This window comes from Podarcis erhardii (assembly GCF_964252035.2).
Source record: "Podarcis erhardii genome assembly, chromosome: 8".
NCBI classification, from domain to species: Eukaryota; Metazoa; Chordata; class Lepidosauria; order Squamata; family Lacertidae; genus Podarcis; species Podarcis erhardii.
The window spans coordinates 87,955,637-87,979,906 of record NC_138499.1 but is presented as its reverse complement, the minus strand read 5'-3'; the positions used below and the strand labels follow the sequence as shown (position 1 = coordinate 87,979,906).

Sequence of the window (24,270 nt, the reverse complement as noted above, 5' to 3'; positions counted from 1 at the left end):
AAGTGACTTGAGAGCTGAGGAATTTACATCTTGCCCCAAAGCCATGAAAGAGCTGTGATGGGTATGGGATCTGCAAAAGCCTCCCTTTCTTAATTATTTTTGGGACAGTTATAATTTATAACTGAGGGAGATTTGTCCATCAGCTGGTGATAATTTACATTCAGTGTGTGAGCTGCTTTTTGGCTTCAAGAAGAAGGGAAGGGAAATTGAACATTAAAGGGTTGAAGGCAGAACAAAATGCCTATTTTGTGGTTTGAGACAAGGAAGTTTTAAACAAACAGTGGAGATCTGTGTTTTTGTATTTTTCAGATTGAGAGTATATAAATGTTCTACATTGTTAAATGGTTATATTATTAAAAATGAATAAAAATAATATTTAAAAATGACAGCCATAATTTAAAGCACACAGAAAGGTTAAATCACAACAGAATAGTTTAAAACAAATTAAAACTCATACACAGTTGGGTCTGATTGGAAAAGCACAATGTATGTTATGGTGAAGCATTGATGGAAGCTGTCAGTTGTAAAACACTCCTCAGGTCCTGTGACTGGTTATTCCTGGTTACAGAATGAATAGAGCTCATGCACAGCCTTTGTTTGATCAATGAGTGGAGCAAGTAGTCTGTCTCTCATGGAATCATAGAGTTGCAAGGGACCCAAGGGTCATCTGGTCCAACCCCCTGCAATGCAGGAATCTCAGCTAGAGCATCCATGGCAGATGGCCATCCAACCTCTGCTAAAAAAAAACTTCAAGGAAGGAGAGTCCACAACTTCCCAAAGGAGACTGTCCCAACATGTCAGAAAAAGATTAATGAAGCACTCCTAAATTCTCCAACATGTTACCTCATCCTTTCTAAAACAAATTAGCACAAGATTGTTCAAGATAATGATTGTTCTCATATCAATTCATCTATTCACCAAGATCTTCAGTGGAGGCATTCCTGGTGGTCTCCTTACCTGCATCAATACATGTTCTGGAAATCATAAGGATGGCATTCTCTGTGGTGGAACAGTCTGCACTTTTGAATTCAATAGTAATGTACGGTGCAGTGTTTTCATCAACTTAAAGATGTATCTATGTGACCAAGTATTTGCTGGCCATTGGTGTTCAACTCCACTAAGTTGCTGACAAAAGTATTATATACTGTACTTTATTATGCATATTATTGCATTGAACTGGTGCTTATATGGTCTTAAATCAATATTATACACAACCTAGATACTCTTTGAGTGCGGGACTGGTACTATATAATTATTTTAAATAAATATATAAAATGCATCAATTCCCCACCTCCAAAAACCATATACTAGAAAGACAAAACACAGGCAATGAGCAATAGGGAAAAACAGGAGTCCCTGTATTGCCCTATATGCTGACCAAAATATGTCTGCATCATGAACCCAAAATCTCTTTCCCCCTTTGCATAACAGTCAAAACAGCTAAGAGCATTTGCAATTTATGATTAGAAATTATGACCAGTTGGAACAGTTGTGGTCAACAGTATGTATGTAGCTGAGTGTGGCATGTGACTAGTATTTCTACCTATAACATCTCCAGTCATGCTTCCATGTTGTAGTAACATAGGTTACAAATGACTATTGAGTCATAACAATGTTAGATGCCCTCTCACCTCTTTGGCTGGGAATGCTTTCCCATGGAAAGGCAATCTGGCAAGGGCATACGGCTGCACACCCCTGTATCTGCTGCTTCATATACATTAATGCTGGATTGCTCCTAATGTGTCAAAAAGTTTGTTGCCAGTGCATATTCTGTAGTGAAAGATGAAGACCAATTTTGAAAGAAACTTTTATGGCATTGCATAGTGTATCGGATGCTTGATTTTCTGTCTTCTGGGGGAAAGCATTCAGCAAATTCAGTATAGCAGTTTTAGTAGTCGTGCTGATTTTGTAGAACAAGAAGCAGAAGAAGATCAAGATCTCCAAGAAAGATGATTGGAGATTTAACAGGTCATCACATGCTAGTTTTTAATAATGCTTGTTCTGAGCTTGACAACTGATTGTCACACATGAGCTCATAAGCTGCCATTGAAAGTTACCCACCTGCAGTAGTGACATGCATGGTGGTGGGCAGCTGGTGAATTCACCCCCCACCCCCATACAATGTTGCCTACCTGGATGGGGCAGAGTGAGGCTGGAGTCATGTGCTTTTAACTGTGGGAACATTTAGCACTGCTGCTGGTGCACCTGCACAGCCCCAACCACACAGTTGTGTCAGCCCAGCCCTGACCAGGTAAGTCCCAGCAACAACACTAGTGTTGGAGGGTGGCTCCACAGCTCCACCCCATTGCATGTGTCGCCAATTTCTTCCTGCTTCTTTTTATCTCTGTAATGTGGTGTGGTGTAGTAATAATAATTGGCTTTAATAGCATTCGTCTTGGCTTTATTTTCTTCTAGGCACAATGTGATCAATACATTAAGGAGGACATGGAGTTCTTTGCACTGTACAGTCATACTTGGTGTTTATAGAGCACTTTAGTGTAGAAAATGGCTGATATACATTCCCTTGTAACCCATAATAACCCAGAAAGATAGATCAGCATTATTTTCCTCATGTTGTGGATGAGATGGAGAGAGGATACATTTAGATGTGGCAAATATTGCATTAGTTTTCCTGTCCAGAACACTAGTGCTTCTGTTCTGTTTTCCAGTGATCCTTTCACAGTGCAGTACCAGTTGTGTTATTTTTGACCAATATATCAGCATATCAATATATGAGCAATATATCATGTTCCACTAAATTTCATTCACACCAGTGTGTGTGGTGTGACGCAACAATGAACATCATTGGATAACATTGCCACTATTCCACCCATAGCTGTGAATGTATTCATTCCCCCATGTATTCGGCCCCAAATTTCATCACTTTACTCCTGCTATTTTCCGATTTAAGGGAGCAGCAAATGGATTTTTTCCTGCAATTAAATAACATGGAAATGAAGTGGATTTCATGCCATGTGAAAACTTGAATATAATGCAGAAATTAATAGTTAGGGAAACATCAGGGAAATGGAGGAAACGGCTGTGTGAACTCAACCAGAGAGAGGAGGAAGGGAGTCTTGCCCAAGGACAACTAATGAGCTCATGGTTGAAGTTTGGTTTGAACTGGGGCATTCATGATGTGCATCTCCTACCCAGTACAGCCTTGTTTGAACCATCTCCTCAAGTGTAAGCAAAGAAAACATGATGGTGCAAAGTTCTAAATCATGTGTGGGGTCCCTACAAGTAGAGTAAGCTCCCCACCTCACACCTTGGTCCTCAAATTCATGGAGGGATCTAGATTGTGTACAAATGAAATGCTGGACAGGAAAGGACTAAGAAGCACTCCATATTTCTCCTCATGTGTTTGCTCATGTACAGACAGTGTATGCCTAAGTAGGGCTTATGTAACACGTACCTAAAAATAAAAATTCAGTTTGAAGATGAACAACCTAGAGATGTGAATGAACAAATAGGAGCTGAGAGGAGTGAAGTGCCAGATGTACTGGTGGTTTACTAGTGTTGTTTCTCCGTTAAGAAAAAAATCTATTGAATATTCCCTTATTAAAGCCAGCAGAAAACATTGCTGAGAAAGAGCCATAACATTTATTTCAGAATTTCCAATAATGGGGTAGGGCAGGAACCCTAAACACACTTCTCTTTCCTGCTCCTTTTCAATTACAGCAACAAAGGTCCTCACTCTTTTTTATCCTTAGTGGGTAAATTCTAAGGGAAAAGAATAAAGTTATCCTAGCTATAGCTGCATATAATAGCAGTAGTACAGTGAAATGGTGTTTATTTAATTTTCAAAAGTGAAGTTTTTGCAGTTTGGGCTTGATCCTCTGGGTGTCACTGTTCACCAGAACAGAGGAGAAATTAGAAATCCTGCCCAATCGAAGATGCCTTTCCGTTAAACACAAACACAAAATATCTGAAGGAACAAGCTGCTTTTTAGTGCAAAGAAGAAATGGAAGTGCATTTTCCTTAGAAAAGAGTTGGATACAGTATCATTTGAACGAAAATCTAAGGGTCTTTAACCTGCTGCAAGGATGGAAGCAACTCAGAGGCTGTGGAACTGTAGAAAGGGAATCTTCCAGTGCCTTTTCATGATGTTTTCTTGGAAGGCAGTTTCTGGGCAGATCCACTACTCCATTCCAGAAGAGATGCACAAAGGCTCTTCCATGGGGAATATTGCAAAGGACCTGGGTATGGATGGCAAGCTGCTCCCAAACCATGGACTGCGCATTGTTTACCCTGTAGGTATGATTCAGTACTTTTCTTTGAATGCCAACAATGGCCATTTGCAGATATCTGAGAGAATAGATAGAGAGGAAATTTGTGGAGAGGCAGAGAAATGTATGTTGAAGTTTCAGGTTCTTGTTGAAAGCAAATTGAAGCTTTATGGAATTGAAGTGGAAATTACGGATATAAATGATAATGCTCCCCACTTCCCTCTATGGGAACAGGAGCTGGAAATCAATGAGGCATCTATACCTGGATTCCAGATCCCTCTACCCAAAGCTCAAGATCCAGATTGGGGGATAAATTCCGTGCAGAGCTACCAACTCACAGGCAGCAGCCATTTTGCTTTGCATGTGCAAACAGAAGAAAATGGTGTCAGACTTGCTGAACTTGTGTTGGAAAAGTCACTGGACAGAGAGGAACAATCAGCTTACGATTTGCTCCTCATAGCTACTGATGGAGGTGATCCCATCAGATCTGGCACATTACAAATCCACATCGCTGTCCTTGATGCAAATGACAATGCACCAGTTTTCAGCCAACCTCTCTATGAAGTGAGTGTCAGTGAGAATATCCCCAAGTGGTCCACAGTTTTGACAGCGAGAGCCACTGATATGGATGAAGGAATCAATGGAGACATTAGATACTCTTTCCAACAAATCACAAAGCGAGACTCCCAAATGTTTCTGTTAAATTCCACAACTGGTGAAATCATCCTTATTGGGAATCTTGATTATGAAGAATCATCTTTATATGCATTTGAGATACAAGCCAAAGATGGAGGAGGCCTGAGTGACAGATCAAAAGTTGTGATATCTGTTACAGATCTGAATGACAATGCACCTGAATTATCAGTAAACTTTGCCACCAACACCATACTTGAAAGTTCACCATCCCAAACGGTAATTGCCATATTAAATGTCCAAGACCGAGATTCAGGAATCAATGGGGAAATCACATGTTCAATCCCTAGCAACCTCCCTTTCCAGCTAAAGAAGTCCATGGATAACTTTTACAGTTTGGTGACTGATGGTGCCCTTGACAGAGAACAGGTGTCAGTCTTCAATATTACTGTCACTGTTACTGACCATGGAGTGCCCCCTCTTTCTGCAGTCACAGTTATCACACTTCATGTTTTAGACACAAATGACAACCCACCCCTCTTTGAAAAAACAGACTATACTTTCTATTTTGTTGAGAATAACCAAAGAGGAGCGATGGTCTCTTCCTTAAGAGCAAATGATCTTGACTGGGAAGAAAATGCCAAAATAACATATTCCATCACTGATGACCAAAGAAGTGACTCCCGCCTCTCCTCCTACCTCTCCATTAACTCTGAGACGGGGGTTATATATGCTCTGACCTCCTTTGATTATGAAGAGTTTCGAGACATTCGGTTCTATGTAATGGCTCAGGATGGAGGTTCTCCACCACTCAGCTCCAACGTCTCAGTGACTCTCTTCATCCTGGACCAGAATGACAATGCTCCCCAAATCCTGTACCCCTCCCCTCCCACTGATGGCTCCACGGGGATAGAGCTGGCCCCTCACTCCTCAGAGTCAGGCTACCTGGTCACTAAGGTGGTGGCCGTGGATGCGGACTCTGGCCAGAATGCCTGGCTCTCCTACCAGCTGATCAAGGCCACTGAGCCAGGGCTTTTCACTCTGGGGCTCCACACGGGAGAGATCAGGACGGCCCGCTTCTTTCTGGAGAAAGATGCCCTCAAGCAAAGCCTGGTAGTTTTAGTGAAGGACAATGGGCAGCCACCTCTCTCTGCTTCAGCCACTCTGACTGTGGTGCTGGCTGACACCATCCCTGCAATCCTCTCAGACCTGAGCAGCATCTCAGCTCCTGTAGAGCCTCCATCTGACCTCACCTTCTACCTGGTCCTTGCAGTGGCTTTTGTCTCCTGCTTGTTCCTCATCTTCCTCCTTGTGTTACTGGCCATCAAATTGCACAGGTGGCGAAATTCTCAGCTGCTTGAGTCGGGGAGTGTGAATTTCAGTGGCGCTCCTATCTCACAGTTTGTGGGGATTGACGGAGTCCGAGCATTTCTGCACTCCTACTGCCAGGAGGTTTCTCTCACTACAGACTCTCGAAAGGCAAATTATTCCAATACTCTGAACAATAAAGAGGCTTGTGAGGCAAAGGATCCAATCCTACCTGGTGAAGATTTAAACTTGAACAATGAAGGCTTAATCGTAGTCCAGGTGAGCAAACAATTTTAGATTAACATGCTTTTTTGTTTTGTTAATATCAGAATATATTTCCCACCTACCTCTGCTTTTTCATTATATTCACAACTATGTCAGTCTTCTTTCTATTACTTTCAGCTCCCCCTTCTTTTAGTTATTACTTTATACGCGATCCTTCTGTGAAGTAACTTCTTTCAACAAATCTTCATCTTGATGCATCAGATGATCTGTCTTTGTCTCTTACTTTGGACTACTGGTGGAGGCTCACAGAATCTTGTGCACATCTATAAAAAAACATAGTTCACTACATATTGAAACTATCATGTAAAGGAGATAGGGAGAAGGCTAGGCTCATCCTATTTTCATGTGCAGCAGGTGAGTTCCTGATTTAATGCATTCTTAATTTTTTTAACTTAGTATGTTGTATTTGGCTTTTATTTCATATTTTTATTACACTTCCAAATAGTGGGTGGTTTAAAAAACCTCTATCAATAAATAAGTATATAAATGTGAGCCCTCACCTGCCTTGCTAATTTGTTGTTATCTGCCTACGTGAAAACTAGGGCCAAGTATCCTCTGACAAATAAGTGTTCATTCCCATCTTTCAACCAATAACCTTTTTTTCCACTACATACCCAACTGCCCACCAGTAAGCTGATACTGATATTCTCATTGCTACAAGACTTATTTTTTTAAGAAAAGTAATAATGAATTTACTTAACTCTTTTATTGGCTGAGTTATTTTGGCTGTTGGTATATTTTAGCATGATAAAATGAGGAGATTTAATGGTGAGGGGACTCTGGGAAGAAATTTATAAGCAATTGTATTGCAAGATTGGTTGCATAATGCTCGTTGTAATTTGCAACCTTCAACTGCTATTGAACTACTGTAGCAACACACAAATGGGGTTTTTTCGGGGGGGGGGGTATTTTCTACTTTAATGAGATTTCCAGTGTAAGGTAGGAGTAGACTTTTGAACCCCAGAGAAGGTGTCGTGTGTTGCCTTCTCCCTATAATATGAATGAAAACAGCTTCAGCCAAAGGTGTGTTCTTCTAGGTAGCTCCACACTGCTACAATGGGTGCATCACTGGAAATGTGACTGCAAGTTTATTTGTAAACACCCTACAATGGCAAAAATTGATGCAGTTTATGAGGCATGTGGGGTTTTTTTGTTCCTATAAGGAAACAATGAATGGTAACGTGCTGAAATTTGGGGGAGTTGTTTGGGTGACCATATCTGGCAATGTCCTTGAAGGACTATCCTGAAGTTCTACTAATGTGTGAATTGGACAATGCAAAGTATGCTGGGAGGATGCTTGGATTCCCACAAAATTGTTTGATGTTTAAGAGAAAGTGGGAATTATTTAGGGATTACAGTATTTGAACACCAGACAAAAACATTGCTTAAAAAAGTTGTTTTCCCTTATTGTAAATAAAAGTGGCAAATCCTCTTGATCACATTAATGAAATGCACACATCACTGTGTGGGTCAACCTAAAATTATCACAAGCTGAACCTCTGACGGGAATACATATTAAAAATTCACTTGTGATAATTTCCTAATATTATTTAGATTGTTTTAATGCACATTAAACATGGAAGAAAGAAATTTGGAACTCTGGTCTCATTGACCTGCATACACAAAAGAGTTCTTAATGGAGTGAATGACTATGAGGTCTGATCAACAATCCATTGGGAGGGGGGGTACAACTTGAAAACAATGGTAAAGGGTAAATTAAAAGCAGTTCTCTACATTAGAAATTATATGCTATGTACCATTATTGAAATGGCAAATACAGTTCCCCATGTGGACTCAGAGTGTCACTGTTGGACAACGTGGGAGCAGCCATGGCTCAGCATTTCTGAGACTCTTGGAGCAGTCTCTCTCTCTTAACACATCACCGGAGCAGAAAGGAAAAGCTTTTATTTTAAAAGCTGCTCAAGAAAGGAAAGCTCTCAGTTTCCCAAGAATCAGCTCAAAAGAACAGTATTGGTACTATCTCACATTAGTGTACTTTGAGTCTTGCAAACTATACTGAAAGAAGGAAGAAATCAGGAAATGCAATGGATGTGATGGAAATAAAGCAGGCAGAGAGAACAAGGGAGATCACCAAGAGGCAAGTACTGTTTCTGTTCATATTCTGCTCTGTGTTCTGCTGCCAGGTAGTGTCTGAGAAGGTTCAGTATTCAGTTCCAGAGGAAGCAGAGCAGGGCTCCTTTGTGGGGAACCTTGTTAAAGATCTGGGGTTGGATGTCAGAGAGCTGTCAAAGCGCAAGCTTGGTATTTCTTCAGAAAAGCAATTCTTTGATTTGAATGAACAAAATGGCAACCTATATGTGAATGAGAGGATAGACCGGGAAGAGATTTGTGGTAAATCATCCACTTGTGTCCTCAAATTAGAAGTTGTGGCACACAATCCTTTGAATATTTTCCACATAAATATTTTTATCCAAGACATTAATGACAATTCCCCATATTTCCGGAATGAAAATGTTGAGCTTAAATTTAGTGAATCTACTCTGCCAGGAACTCGATTTGCTCTTGGAAATGCTGAAGATGATGATATCGGAACAAACTCCCTCCAGAATTATCAGTTGAGCTCAACTCCATATTTCAAACTAGAAATTCAAGCTGGCAATGATGGCGGCAAATATGCAGAATTAATATTGCAGAAACAATTGGACAGGGAAAAGGAACAGATGCACCACATGGTCCTTACAGCCATGGATGGCGGAGAACCTCCAAAAACCGGAACAGCCAAAATATTGATAACAGTTATTGATATTAATGACAATGCCCCTGTTTTCACCCAGACAATGTATAAAGTGAGCCTGAAGGAGAGTGCACCCAAAGGAACCTCTGTGCTTCAAGTCAAAGCATCTGACAGTGATGAAGGGTCAAATGCTGAGATCACTTATACTTTCAGTGACATCCCAAAAACAGCCAAACAGAAGTTTCATCTGGATCCCAGAGACGGAACAATTACACTTATAGAAAGTGTTGATTTTGAAGAAAGTCAATATTATGTGATGATAATTCAGGCAAGTGATGGAGGAGGATTGGCGGCACATTGCAATATGGAGATTGAGCTTCTTGATGAGAATGACAATGCTCCAGATGTGATCCTTACCTCCGTGTCCAGCCCAGTTCCAGAAGATGTCACATCTGGAGCTGTGATTGCTCTCATTAAAGTTCAGGACAGGGATTCTGGGGATAACGGAGAAGTCACCTGTCACCTGAAAGAACTTGTACCTTTCCTGATAGTCTCATCTTCAGATAATTACTTCAAGCTCCTCATAGATGGTGCCCTTGACAGAGAAAGGACTCCCGAGTATAATATTACAATCACAGCCACAGACAAAGGCACCCCTCCACTCTCCACACACAAAACCATATCAATACAGATCTCAGATATCAATGATAACCCACCAGCCTTTGAAACATCTTCCTACACTGCCTACATTCCAGAGAACAACCCATCTGGAGCTTCAATTTTCCACATCAAGGCCTCTGACCCAGATCTGGATCGCAATGCCAGAATCACTTACTCCATCCTTAACAGCAACATCAAGGATCTGCCTCTCTCCTCCTATGTCTCCATTAACTCTGAGACCGGGATCATCTATGCCCAACGCTCCTTTGACTATGAGCAATTCAGGGAGTTTCAGATTCAAGTGAAGGCCCAAGATGGAGGTTCTCCACCACTCAATAGCAGTGCCACAGTGACAGTATGTGTTTTGGATCGAAATGATAACGCTCCGCAGATCCTGTACCCCTCACAATCAACAGAGGGCTCACCTTTCTTTGAGATGGTGCCTCGGTCAGCTGAGTCGGGTTATCTGGTGACGAAGGTGGTGGCCGTGGACTCTGATTCGGGACACAATGCCTGGCTCTCCTTCCATCTCCTGCAGGCCACAGAGCCCTCACTCTTCAGCATTGGCTCCCACACAGGAGAGGTGCGCACAGTCCGAGCATTACTTGAGAGAGATGCAGTGAAGCAGAGGCTGGTCATCCTGGTGAAGGACAATGGGCATCCTCCTCTCTCAGCCACCACAACTTTGAGTCTGGTGTTTGCTGAGAACTTCCAGGAGGCTCTTCCAGAAATGAACTCCCAACCAAATGACTCAGAATATCAGTCTGATCTACAGTTTTATTTGGTATTGGCCTTGACCTTGGTGTCCTTTCTGTTCCTGGTGACGGTGATACTGACCATTCTGATGAAGCTTCGAAGGTCAAGGAACCCCACTTTCCTTCAGTGCTTTATTCCTGACCCCCATTCAAAGGCTGGTGCCATATTCCCACCCAATTATGAGGACGGAACTTTGCCTTATTCCTACCAGGTCTGTCTGTCCTCTGAATCCAGGAGGAATGAGCTGACATTCCTGCAGCCCACTGTCCAAATAGCAGAGAACCTCCTTTGCAATGGCAACTCTGACATTTCTTTGATGGTCAGTGGAGGTAATTTAATTTCTGAAAAGGAAAATGACAGCACAGTGAGTTCTTTTTTCTGCACTATATAGTAAGCTGACCTATCCAATAAGTTTATTTTATTAAATTTATTTGCTTTATTGCGAGTTTAAGAATATTATATTTCAAGCAAGCATCATTCTATAATAACGGATGCTGTCAAATCACAGTATGACTTAAAGAGTGTCATACACCAGTGGGTTTTTTTGGTAGAGTTTTTCTATTCACGTCTGTTGGTTTCCTCTGCTGTGTTTGAGTAGCCTTTTATGGCTCATATATTTAGGAGAAGTAAAGGTGAGTGATTACCAGATAACAGAATGAATATTCTTTATTTAGAAAATATAGTGTTTACATATCCTTTTTTATATTTAATATATGCTGTAAGTGGTACATTTGTTCATATGAATTCACTTCCAATAGAAATAAGTCAAGTTTTAATTATCATTGTGGGCCCTGTCACACAGAACATGTAGGAATGATTATTTATTTCCTACACTGTGCACAGAGCATCTCTGGCAGGTCTCCAACTGCACAAGGGGATCTTTGGCAGTGGACCTCCCTCTCTACCAACACAGAAAGTTTCACAGAATCCTAAAGCTCCTCAACTTCCCTCCTAGGGGAGCATAAGATTGTCCTCTTAGTTACTGTTTGGCCACATGCTGTGATTTAATGTACTATGATGCTGTTGGTATTGTGAGCAGTTTTAAAGTCAGGCAGCAGTCAATCTCTCAATAACTTCTAACTTGAGGAATGCGGGGGGGGGGGTGGAATGTGGTGAAACTATTTCATTAAAATGAAGAAATTTCAGGCTGACTGTATAGAAAATATAAATTATTTACTATTTTTATATAGTGCTATCTATGTTTTTGTAAACTGCTTAGAAATTTTCACAATTAAGTGGTATATAAATCCTGCAAAATAAGAATAAATGTAAAACATGTGTATGACACTTTACAAACAAAAGGTATGACAGGTGCCATATGGAAAACTCAATAAAATCAGGTGCCAATATCAGATAAAAGGATTGCATTTTATGTAAGCAATATGCTTGTAAAGTTGAAAACGAAACCTAATTTGAAATAAGAAAAGTGGGCAATTAACTTTCATTGTTCTTCAAACTGGAGGACAGAATTTAACGCACTTCTGAAGTAGATACATTTGTATGCTTGTGAATTGATTCTGCAGTGTAAGATGGAATGAATCTAAACAGTGCTATTCACGCAAGTCTTGACAGTTTTCACACAAGTCTTCCTTTAGATATGTATAATTTTTTGTTCTGTGGATTGTGAATGGTACTAATGCACTCTACTCCTTATACTTTAATTTCTTTGGTAAGAGCATGGGTAGTTCTGCCTGTCCAAATGAGGTTTGGATTTGTGTTTCTGATGCACCCCGTCACTCGCATGACAAGCTTTCTTTTTTTTAAAAAAAAAACCTGATAGGAGTATCATAAACAGTTTATGATACGGCATGAGCAAGGGGTAGGGTAGGCATGGACTGGAATGACTGTTCAGCTAAAAAAAGGTCAAACTTTCCGTTGGATGTGCCTTTGGAAACACTTAAAGTTGCTCTTAGAATTGTAGCCAAGATGCATGCCCACTGATGATAATTTTTTATATATAAAGACAGTGATTTTTTTTCTGTGGATATTCAAGTGTATGCAGTACCGGCACCTTTTTATTGTCAAATGTTAAAAGTGTGGCACTTATTGTAACAACTTCATGGTGAGTACTGACACCTTCCCCCCCCCCCCCATAATAACTTATAATAACTAGATGATTATATGTTTTTAACTTCATGCTTGAGATCCGCCGCTAACACCGTTTGGAGTTTGGGCCTCCCAACAGCCACTCTGAGGAGGTCAAACTTAAAGCTCAAGAAAATGCTCAGCCAACTTTAGTTTGTTTTTGGAATGCAGCTTTGAGAAGCACCCTAAATAAATGAAAGATTATTCACACTTACCTAGGAGCAAGTCCCATTGAATTCCCTCTCTTGCTGAAGAGAAGGGCATCTTTGCCCACATGTAAATGAAGATGAGATGGTTTAGACTAGGCCCAAGCTCTGTCTTGTGAGGAAGCCTTCTTTGGATCTGGCTGAAGTAGGCTGTTGGACCGACTTCCTCCCTGTCCTGTCAGAGAGTCCATCTACCTAGGATTAGCTGGTAAGTCTTTTGGGTGGCCAGGAGGCACATCCCTATTTTCATCGGAGAAATGTTGGAAGGTACGTAATCGTTTGATCAGATTGATTGTAGTGGAAGGATTTTGTTACCTGCATGGCACTGCCTTAACTGTGGGGCAAGATGTTCGATTAGGTGCCGTTTGGTAGTGTGGTATACTGAACTGATTATAACGAGCTGTAATATGCAACTACAGGATAAGGGAGGGAAGAAACTGAAGTGTTCCATGAAAGAAAGCTTAATGGAGACACTCACTAAGGAAATGGAGGAACCGTGGGCCCTGAGGGGAGGAGGTCTTGATCCCAGATGTTTAATGGCCTGTGACAACCAATGGCAAGAGCAGCCTCTTTTGGTCCACAAATGGGCAGCAAATATATCAGCCTTAGGACCAAACCAAAGATCCAAGTCGGAGGGGAGCTGCCTAAAGGAGGCAGACAAGGCAAGGTGGACTCTCTTTTCAGTTTAGAAGAAGGTACCTACACTGCTGGGGTGAATGTGACATACAGTTGTGGCCTTTCTTTAAATCGACATTCGATTCTTTACATTTACTTTCTTGGTTGAAGAGGGACAACTTAAATTGGTTAATGAATATCAGCTGTCAGTAATAAGACACAACAATTCCACTTCTCTGAAAATAATGAAGACACTTCAGTGTGAAGATTTAAGAACCTGGGCACCAAATGGAAATGCACAGGTGTCCGAGAAACAGATACAAGTTGGAGAGAGAAAGGAGTCTAGAGGAATCCTATATGATCCTACCTGAGCACTGACATCTGCTTCTGAGGCTCTCCTCTGGATGCCCTCATCTTCAGAGAATAGATGAGCTGTGACAGAAGAGAAAGGCTTTTAGGAGGGGCACAAATCTTTGAAGACTTGCTTATATATATAATGCCAAATTAAGTCTTAATTTTATGAAGCTTTTTCTTTAACTGCTCACCACTTTTAATTACTGCAAGGCCCCCACCCCAGAAAAAGAAAAAATGCTCTTGTTTAGGTAGAGGGAATGGAAATTTCACCAAAGTGTTTAGGGGAGTTTTCATTTACCTTTACTTTATGAGGTGGTTGAAGGTTCTCGCCCCCTTTTTTCTTGCTTTTTCACATTTTTTTTAAAAAATGCAGTAGTGCAAGGCTCTGCCACTTCCCATCAGCTGCACTTCCTGGAATGCCTTGGGGAGGTCATGCTGCATCATGTCATGTATCACCTATGGCACTTCAGGAAGTGTGGCCGGAGGGAATTGTCACAACGCACTCTCCAGTTTCTTGCAGGAGGCACTTCTTGGAATGCCTTGGGAATGGCACAACGCTATGTTGCATTCCATCACTCCCAAGAAGTGCAGCCACTGAGAAGCTGTGAAGAGAGAGCCTCAACACTACTGTGCCCAGTGTGGAGTTGTTGTTTTAAGTTCAAAAACAAGAATAAAAAGAGAAAACCCTAGGCCACCTAAGTGTAAGATAATCAGCAATCCCCTTCCCCCATTAAAAAATGCAAACAATTTCCCCCCATTTTTAATATAGGAACAGACACTAATTTGTTAGTCCGCTATAATGTTGGCAACATCTGAGGACACCTGAACCTTAAAAACAACATCACCATTCATATATATGGATCATAGCTATATTACTGTACACCTTGCACACAGAGCTGTTTGTCCTGGAAAATAATGGTAATTGAATAGCAGCGATATAGTCCTGTAATGTTGAATCAAATAACCTCTGCATAAGCAGCACTAAAAAAGTCATGATGAAAAGCAGAATGATTACAACTCTGGTGTGAAGGACCTGCATTTTCTCACTGTGACTCTGGGTGTCGCTGTTGACCAATCCAGCAGACTAACAGATGGAGCGATCCAGCCTGCCCATTCTTGCAGATAGGCTGGAATGGAACTGACAGTTCAGGGAACAAAATGATGCAGGTTTTGCTTTAAAAATAAAAAAGGACAGATAAAAGCTATTTGAACAAGAACTAGTAGTATTCCTTTTCGTGGAAGGAAATGGAAAGAAAACAGAGGCCTTGGAGTTACAAAGAAATAATCATACCATGCCTTCTAACGGTGAATATTTGGAAGGCAGTTTCTGGACAGATCCACTACTCCATTCCAGAGGAGATGCAGAAAAGCTCATTTGTGGGGAATATTGCAAAGGACCTGGGGATAGATCGGAAGCAGCTTTTGGACCATGGACTCCGCATTGTAACTAGTACAGGTATGATTCAGTATTTTGGACTGAATTTCAATACTGGCCATTTACAAACCTCTGAGAGAATAGACAGAGAGAAAATCTGTGGAAGGGCAGAAATGTGCATCTTAAAGTTTCAGGTTATTGCTGAGAGCAACTTAAAGCTTTATGTTGTTGAAGTAGAAATCATGGATATAAATGATAATGCTCCCTTATTTCTGCTGAAGGGATGGGAACTAAAAATCAGTGAATTGTCTACACCTGGATCCCACTTCCCTCTTCCTGAAGCTCAGGATCCGGATCTGGGGATAAATTCTATACAGAGCTACCAACTCACAGGCAGTAGCCATTTTTCTCTGGATCTGCAAACGGGAGAAAATGGGGCAAGACATGCAGAGCTGGTATTGGAAAAGCCTCTGGACAGGGAAGAGCAACCAGATTATGATCTACTCCTCACAGCTTCTGATGGAGGTGATCCCATCAGGTCTGGCACAGTACAAATCCACATCATTGTTTTTGATGCAAATGACAATGCACCCATTTTCAGCCAACCTCTTTATGAAGTGAGTGTCAATGAGAATATTCCCAAGGGGTCCACACTTTCTAGGGTGCAAGCCACTGATATGGATGAAGGAATCCATGGAGACATAAAATACTCTATCCAAAAAATCACGCAAAGGGACTCCCAAATGTTTCTGTTAAATTCCACAACTGGCGAAATCATCCTTATTGGGAATCTTGATTTTGAGGAATCATCCTTATATGAATTTGAGGTGCAAGCTATGGATGGGGGTGGTCTAAGTGGCAGATCAAAGGTTGTGATCTTTGTTACAGACTTGAATGACAATGCACCTGAAATAACAATAACTTTTGAACTCAACTCTGTCCTTGAGAATTCACGAACTGGAACTGTCATTGCCATTTTAAATGTCCAAGACAGAGATTCAGGAGTCAATGGGGAGGTTATATGCTCAATTCCCAATAGCCTTCCTTTCCAACTAAAGAAAACAATGGACAACTTTTACACTTTAGTGACAGACAGAGCCCTTGACAGGGAACAAGTGGCAACCTATGACATCACTATTACAGCAACTGATAATGGGACTCCGACATTATCAACCTCTGCAATTATTTCACTACAGCTGTTAGACACAAATGACAATCCCCCAGTCTTTTTACAATTAGCCTACACCTCTTATCTCCTAGAAAATAATCCAAGAGGAGCCTCAGTCTTTTCCCTGAAAGCAAGTGATCCAGACTGGGAAGAGAATTCCAGAATAACATATTCCATCACTGAAAGTCAGATCAGTACACCCCCTCTCTCCTCATACCTCTCCATTAACTCTGAAACTGGGGTTGTTTATGCCTTGAGCTCCTTTGATTATGAAGAGTTTCAGGAAATTAAGTTCCTAGTCAAGGCTCAGGATGGAGGTTCTCCACCACTCAGCTCCAGCGTCTCATTGACTCTCTTCATCCTGGACCAGAATGACAATGCTCCCCAAATCCTTTACCCCTCCCCTCCCACCGACGGCTCCACAGGGATAGAGCTGGCCCCTCACTCCTCTGAGCCAGGCTACCTGGTCACTAAGGTGGTGGCCGTGGATGCGGACTCTGGCCAGAATGCCTGGCTCTCCTACCAGCTGATCAAGGCCACCGAGCCAGGGCTCTTCAGTCTGGGGCTCCACACGGGAGAAATCAGGACAGCCCGGTTCTTTCTGGAGAAAGATGCCCTCAAACAAAGCCTGGTGGTTTTAGTCAAGGACAATGGGCAGCCTCCAATGTCGGCTTCAGTCACTGTCACTGTGGTCTTGGCTGACAGCATCCCTGACATGCTGACTGATCTGAGCAGCGTCCCAGTATCTGAAGACCCACAGTCAGATCTCACCTTCTACTTGGTGACTGCAGTGGCTTTTGTCTCCTGCTTGTTCCTCACCTTCCTCCTTGTGTTACTGGCACTCAAACTTCGCAGGTGGAAAAATTCTCAGTTGTGTGACAATGGAAGTGTGCATTTTGATGGTGCTCCCATCTCTCAGTTTGTGGGGATTGATGGAGTCCGGGCATTTCTTCAGTCTTATTGCCACGAGGTTTCACTGACTTCAGGCTCTCGGAAAAGTCAGATTCTTTTTCCAATCGGAAGTTGTACCAATACTCTGACACCACAACAGGCTCCTGATAAGCCAGGCCCTTTGTTAGTTATAGGTGACTCTAACACAGTTTCGGAGGAGGCAGCAATCCATCAGGTGAGTACATAAATGTCAAGACTTTGGTTTCCTTTATTCAATATTCAATATTATATTATTGCATGACAAAACCTAGAGAAAGCCTGTTTATGCTTTTTATCACAAAGATGTAAAGAAATAGGGTGTTTGAGGTTCAATATATAATGAAGCAATTACTTTATTGTTTCAAATAAATACTGTATTTAAATTTAGGGCATATTTTAAATAAATCAGCTTAGGATTTATCTGTTTCAGCCACTGTGACTATGTTGCTGGCTGACACCATCCCTGCCACCCTTTCAGATCTGAGCAGCACCTTAGCTCCTGCTGATCCTTAGCCTACCTGGTTATTGGAATGGGCTTTGTTTCTTGTTCTTATTTGCACTCAAGGTTATTTGCACTCAAGGTTCACAGCTGCAGAAATTCCTAATAACTGTTACTGTCTCACAGTTCTTAGAGATCTATCTAATCCATGCCTTTCTTCAGTCTTACTGCCTGATTTGCTTGTACAAAGCTTACGTGGAGGTCATACAATGTCCAGGGTTGGGCGCTACCAGCTTTTCAACATAGCCGTGCATCACCAACCAGACATTGTGATATAGAGATACATTGCAATGTTGAAAAGTGGAGCGAGGAACGAGCTGCATTAGGCCTAGCCATGTGAGGTACTGGGGTGAAACTGCCTCTGTATATATGGTGAAGGTGCCATATATACCAGCAGGTGAAGGTACCATTGTGCTCTGGCTCTCAAACCCATCCTGGGCGATGTATCAATACATTGGGGAGTCCTAACAACTTCTCTTCTTTATTGAGCAGCTGATTTTGCATTTAGGTTTGTTACCTTTTGTGATGGCTCTGTTAGTACTAGTTACAGTTAGGTAGCTGTGTTGGCCCACCATAGTCAAAACAAAATAAAAAAATCCTTCCTTAGAGACCAACTAAGTTTGTTATTGGTATGAGCTTTCGTGTGCATGCACACACTTCTTCAGTTATTCTGTTAGTACTGTTTTAGTTTTATGGGTGTGGGTGTTATCTGACTAATTTTCCTGGGAGTGAAAGAGTGGTGATGTGTGATTAATTAAGGGCCCCCTTTCCTTCCAGATTTTGAACACTGACTGAGGAGATGGTTTTTAATTTTTTTAAGACTATCAAAACTAGATGTAATAGGGAAGATGCATACCAGCCTCCCATGCAATAGTCCTGCCTTGTGTCATTCCACTCCAATCCTAAACTCTACTGTAGAACTCTGGCTTTGTCTTCTAAATCTGAGTTGAGGGAGGGGAGGTGCCCACCCAATTGCCATCTGGCCCAGAGCTTTTGCTTTCTTAATGGCCCATTGCCGTTCCTTTGTTCTTTCTTAATGGCTCATTTTCCAGGTGATTACTTCATAAGGAAGCTCACCTGTCTTACATTTTAACCTGTGTTGAAGGTTGTTCAGTTGTTGAGTATCTTTATTGCATTTGTAGTCCATCTCAGAACTTTGATGCAAGGGTTGGATGGAAGATTCATTGCTTTCATATAAAACAACAAATACACATGCATGGATTTGACTGAAATCACAATCATTTGCATCTAAAACATTAGTTGAATGGGCACCTATGTTATATATTTTTCATGTGAATTAAAAACACACAACAACAATAGGAATGTTAATACAATACTGAGCACGCAGGTCAACGTTGCCAGGTTTTAAAGTGACAAACATCTTGTACTATTTGTTTCATCTGTTCAGAAGATAGTTGAGGAGATATCTTAGATTGCAAACTGCCATAGGCAGTCACCTGTTTTGCATCCCATTGATCCAGACCTAAAATATACATATCTACATAATATGCTGCTTTGCGCATCATGCTAAGCCATAGTTTGTTTTAAATCATGGCTTACTCCCACCCCTGTGGGCACTATGTGCAGCACAAGCAAGCCATAGTAAGATTTCTTGTGTGAAGCCAACATATCTTCTAGACTTCTTACTGTCTTACCACTCATGGCTTCTGTGAAACAAGCAAACGATGATCCATAGAATCATATAATTGTTGAGCTGGAAGGGACCATGAGGGTCATCTAGTCCAACCCCCTGCAGTGCAGGAATTTTTGCCCAATGTGGGGCTCAAACCCATGAGCCTAAGATTAAGAGTCTTATGCTCTACTAACTGAGCTATCCCAGATCCATACAACACAACATGCCACAGAATGGCTTCTTTGTGCCATGTGTGGCACCTGCAAGGACATGGGAAAGCTGCAGTAGAGCTAGGAGGCATGTTCATTTGTTTTATTTATTTAATTTACAGATTTATAAACACTGTCCCAGCCTGACGCCATTGAACTGGTATTTTAAAAAAGGAAAGAAAAAATACAAAGTTTAAGAGACTCCAAAAACAATTTTCAAAAGATTTCTACACTTGTACAATTAATATTGAATAAAACCACTAGGTCACACTTCAGGGGGTGCCTTGTTCAGTTAACTTAAAATAAACAATGGCTTATATTGGTATGCAATCCAAATCAAAATCTCTATTCATTCACATTAACTGGGACTGCATCTCATGCAGTTCTCTGTCTAAACCTCGTAGTGTCACTGTTAGCCAATCTAGATGCAGATTCACAGATACTTCCTATACTGTGATACCTCAAAGCAACTGCACAGATAATGGAAACAGCAGAGCACAAAGGAAGGACAGTCTAGCTGAGAATCTGAAAATACTACTGGTTTAAATACACTAAGAAAAAGCGAGATTATTCTATCTAACGGGTTTGTCTCTTGTTCTGCTGAGAAACCTGTTCAAAACAAGCTGGAAAAGTATTTTATCAGAAAACAGAATGGACAGAAAGCAGAAAGAGGATGGCAAGGCACTCAGAAGGCAAGTACTGCTTCTCTTATTTTTGCCTTTCTCCTGCTGCGCTGCCTCAGAACAGATTCGCTATTCTATCCCTGAGGAGATGGCAAAGGGTTCGATTGTGGGGAATCTCGCTAAGGATTTGGGACTGAATGCCAGAGATCTAGGAAGGCGCAATCTGCATGCTGTCTCTGTGAATAAAATGCAGTATTTCAATATCAATGCAGAAAATGGAAACCTCTATGTAAATGATAGGATTGACAGAGAGGAAATATGTGGCACAACTCCACTCTGCCTGGTTAATTTTGAGGTGGTGATTGAAAATCCCTTAAATGTTTTCCATATAACTGTGGAAATTCAGGATATTAATGACAATGCTCCACATTTTTTGAAAATTAATATCAACTTAGAGATTGTGGAATCCACTTTGCCAGGCACCAGATTTCTCCTTGGGAAAGCTGAAGATCCTGACATAGGGATGAATTCGCTCCAGAATTACCACCTCAGCTCAAATCAGTATTTTACTCTGGATGTTAAAGAGACTCGTGATGGAAATAAATTTGCAGATTTAGTGCTGCAGAAACCATTAGATCGAGAGACCGAACAGACCCTTCACTTGATCCTCACAGCGTTGGATGGGGGTGAGCCTAGAAAAACTGGGACTGCCCAGATATGGATTAATGTCACAGATGCCAATGACAACCCACCTGTTTTCACTCAAGAGGTGTACAAGGTCAGTTTGAGGGAAAGTGTTGCAGTTGGATCGCTTGTGCTCCAGGTTACAGCATCTGATAATGATGAAGGTTCATACGCCCAAATCAGGTATCATTTTAGCAATATACCACAGAATGCCAACAAGAAATTCAGTCTAGATCCATTGAATGGCTCAATCCTACTTATAGGGCTACTGGATTTTGAGGAAACCAAAGAATACACTTTGACAGTTGCAGCAAAAGATGGGGGTGGGTTAGAGACACATTGTAAAGTTGAAATAAGAGTTATTGATGAGAATGACAATTACCCCGAGGTAACCCTGGTCTCCTTGTTTAGCCCAGTCTCTGAAGATACTCTGCCTGGTACCTTAATAGCTCTGATCAATTTGAATGACAAAGATAGTGGAGATAATGGAAAGGTCACTTGCTATTTACAGGATGATCTGCCCTTCAGAATTCTTCCCTCATCTAACAATTACTACAAGCTCCTGACAGATAGTCCACTTGACAGAGAAATAACTCTAGAGTACAATATCTCAGTAACAGCCTCTGACAATGGCACTCCCCCTCTCTCCTCACATAAATCTATCACACTTTTGATTGCTGATATCAATGATAATGCCCCTACCTTTCAGAAGCCATCCTACAGCATCTATGTGCCAGAAAACAATCCTTCAGGTGCCTCCATTTTCACCATCAAAGCCTCTGATCCCGATATGGACCAGAACTCACGGATCACATACTCCATCCTCAACAGCAACATCGAGGAGCTTCCCATCTCCTCCTATATCTCCATTAATTCAGAGACCGGCACCATCTATGCCCAGAGATCCTTTGACTATGAACAATTCAGAGAGTTCCGGCTGCAAGTGAAGGCCCAAGATGGGGGTTCTCCCCCTCTCAGCAGCAATGTGAGCGTCAGGGTGTTTGTTCTTGACAGGAATGATAACAGCCCTCGTATCCTGTCCCCCTCACAAGAAGCCAGGGGCTCAGCCTTGTTTGAGATGGTGCCTCGTTCGGCCGAGGCAGATTATCTTGTCACCAAGGTGGTGGCCGTGGATGCAGATTCTGGACACAACGCCTGGCTCTCCTACCACCTGACTCAGGCCACTGAGCCGGCACTCTTCACGGTTGGTTCTCATACTGGAGAGATCAGGACCGCCAGGGCCTTTGTGGAGAGAGATGCTGTGAAACAGAGACTGGTCATTATGGTGAAGGATAACGGGCAGCCGTCTCTCTCGGCCACCATTACTCTGAACCTGGTGTTTGCTGAGAACTTTCAGGAGGCCCTTCCGGAAATGAAGAGCCAACCCAGCAGCTCGGAGTATCAGTCTGACCTGCAGTTCTACTTGGTGCTGGCCTTAGCTGTGATCTCCTTCTTGTTCCTCTTGACTGTGATTCTGGCCGTTACAATGAAGCTCCGTCAATCAGGGCATCCCAGGTTCCTACAGTGCTTTGGTCCTGTTCCCCATTCCAAGAATGGTGCCATCTTCCCACCCAACTTTGAAGATGGGACTTTGCCCTATTCCTACCAGCTGTGTCTGTCTTCTGAGACTAGGAAGAATGAGTTTGCCTTCCTGACACCCAATGTTCAGATGGCAGACAATATTCTTAGCGGGGAGAAATCTGATGTTCCTTTCACAGGGAGAAGTGAAAGCAATTTGCATTTGGACAAAGTTAATAATGACAAGGTAAATTCTCTTTTCAAAAATTATTTGTGCTGTATTTTCAATAATTTTTAACCATAACTATAATGGAAATATTAATTGTTTACATGTAGCTTACTCTAGCTGCTATATACCTTTCAGCAATTGGCAATTAAGAGGTTGTAGAATATTCTTCATTTTAGGTTGCTCTCAGAAAGTGCAACACTTGTCGTTGATTTTAATCTAAGATTATTGTGTAGCCAAGTTTGCTATACCAACATCTTATTTTCTTTTTCTTTTTAGTTAACAAAATTAAATGGTGCCAGACAATCACCATTATAATTATGTCACATGTTAGGGCTATAGTGCTAAATTATAATTTGGTCAAATCTCGGCCAAATCAAGCAAGCAAGGACCAGAGGAAGGTCTCCTAGATGGGCTGCAGATAAAGGAACAAGAGCTAAGGATGGAAGACAAGTTATATGTTCATGGACAGGCTTGTGGGCAGATATATCTGTTAGGCTAAGCCTGACCTTATTCTCATTCTCATTCTCACTGAAGGACTGCAGGTCAAGGGGATAAGAATTTGTTGAATTGATTTGTTAAACTGGAAGACAAGAGGGGGAGGGGAGGGGAAGTCTTGGTTATTGGAAAAAGATTATAAATTGGATTTAATTTGTTTTAAATTGGAAAATTTTAATAAAAATTATTTTAAAAAAAAAAGAAACCTGCAGCATTCTTAGTAGCTGGAAATATGTTACTAATCCATGTGTGTCTAGCAAGTCTACCTAAATACTTATGGTAAGAAGTTGACAGAATAACATAGCTCAGGTTTCTTAAATTCACTCACCACTAGCACTTCATAAATGTTGCAGTAAGCAGATACATATGCCAAAGTAACTAGGTACATAGTCCCTAAAGGTCACTGACTGACAAAAAGATATGGGGAATATTGGCAAGAAGCCGTCAATAAATACATATCTGTAAGTGTGTGTCAAACAGATACTCTACATGCAAATCAACCAGATTTAACTGAATGTCATACATACATCTGTAGCAAATCAAAGATTCATGCTGTGTAACATCTGGAATAGTTCTGAAAAGTACAGGTGTCTCCCTCCACTTACACAGGGTTTATGTTCTTGACCCCTGCAGGCATAACTGAAATCGCATAAAGTGCCCCCCCCTCCAAACAACCTACTGTATCCGAAAGTATCCACAACTAGAATTGAAGTTATGGGGCTGGCAGGAGGCTGCAGGATGCATGGGAAAGCGGCTGCTGCTGCGCTACCCCACACATCAGCTGTTAGGCAAGGAAGCTGAGCAGCCTAAACAAAGCCTCTCTGTGCCTCTAGTCTCTTCTGGGCTTCCTCTGCCCTCATTGCTGTCCTCTTTGGGCTCCAGGGAGGGTCTTATTGCAAGCCACGTGGACATTTCAGCTCTCTTCTGGCATTTCCAGGTTTGAATTGAATTATTTAATTGTTTCCCAAAACCACACATAACATAGTTGAGTGCAGGTCGATATCACGTAAATGGGGGGGGGGGCCTGTATACAAAACTGAAATATTAATATTCTTATTCTACAGTAGAACCATATCACAAG

The 24,270-nt window shown here is 41.6% G+C and overlaps 1 protein-coding gene and 1 pseudogene across 2 annotated transcripts in view; both read left to right on the top strand.

Moving 5' to 3' along the window:
• LOC309349256 (uncharacterized protein) overlaps positions 1-24,270 on the top strand; it is a 224,951-nt gene that overhangs the window by 28,220 nt on the left and 172,461 nt on the right. The window lies entirely within an intron of this gene.
• On the top strand, positions 3,407-6,650 carry LOC309347837 (protocadherin gamma-A6 pseudogene; annotated as a pseudogene). Its single transcript has one exon. The product of its transcript is annotated as a protocadherin gamma-A6 pseudogene (transcript).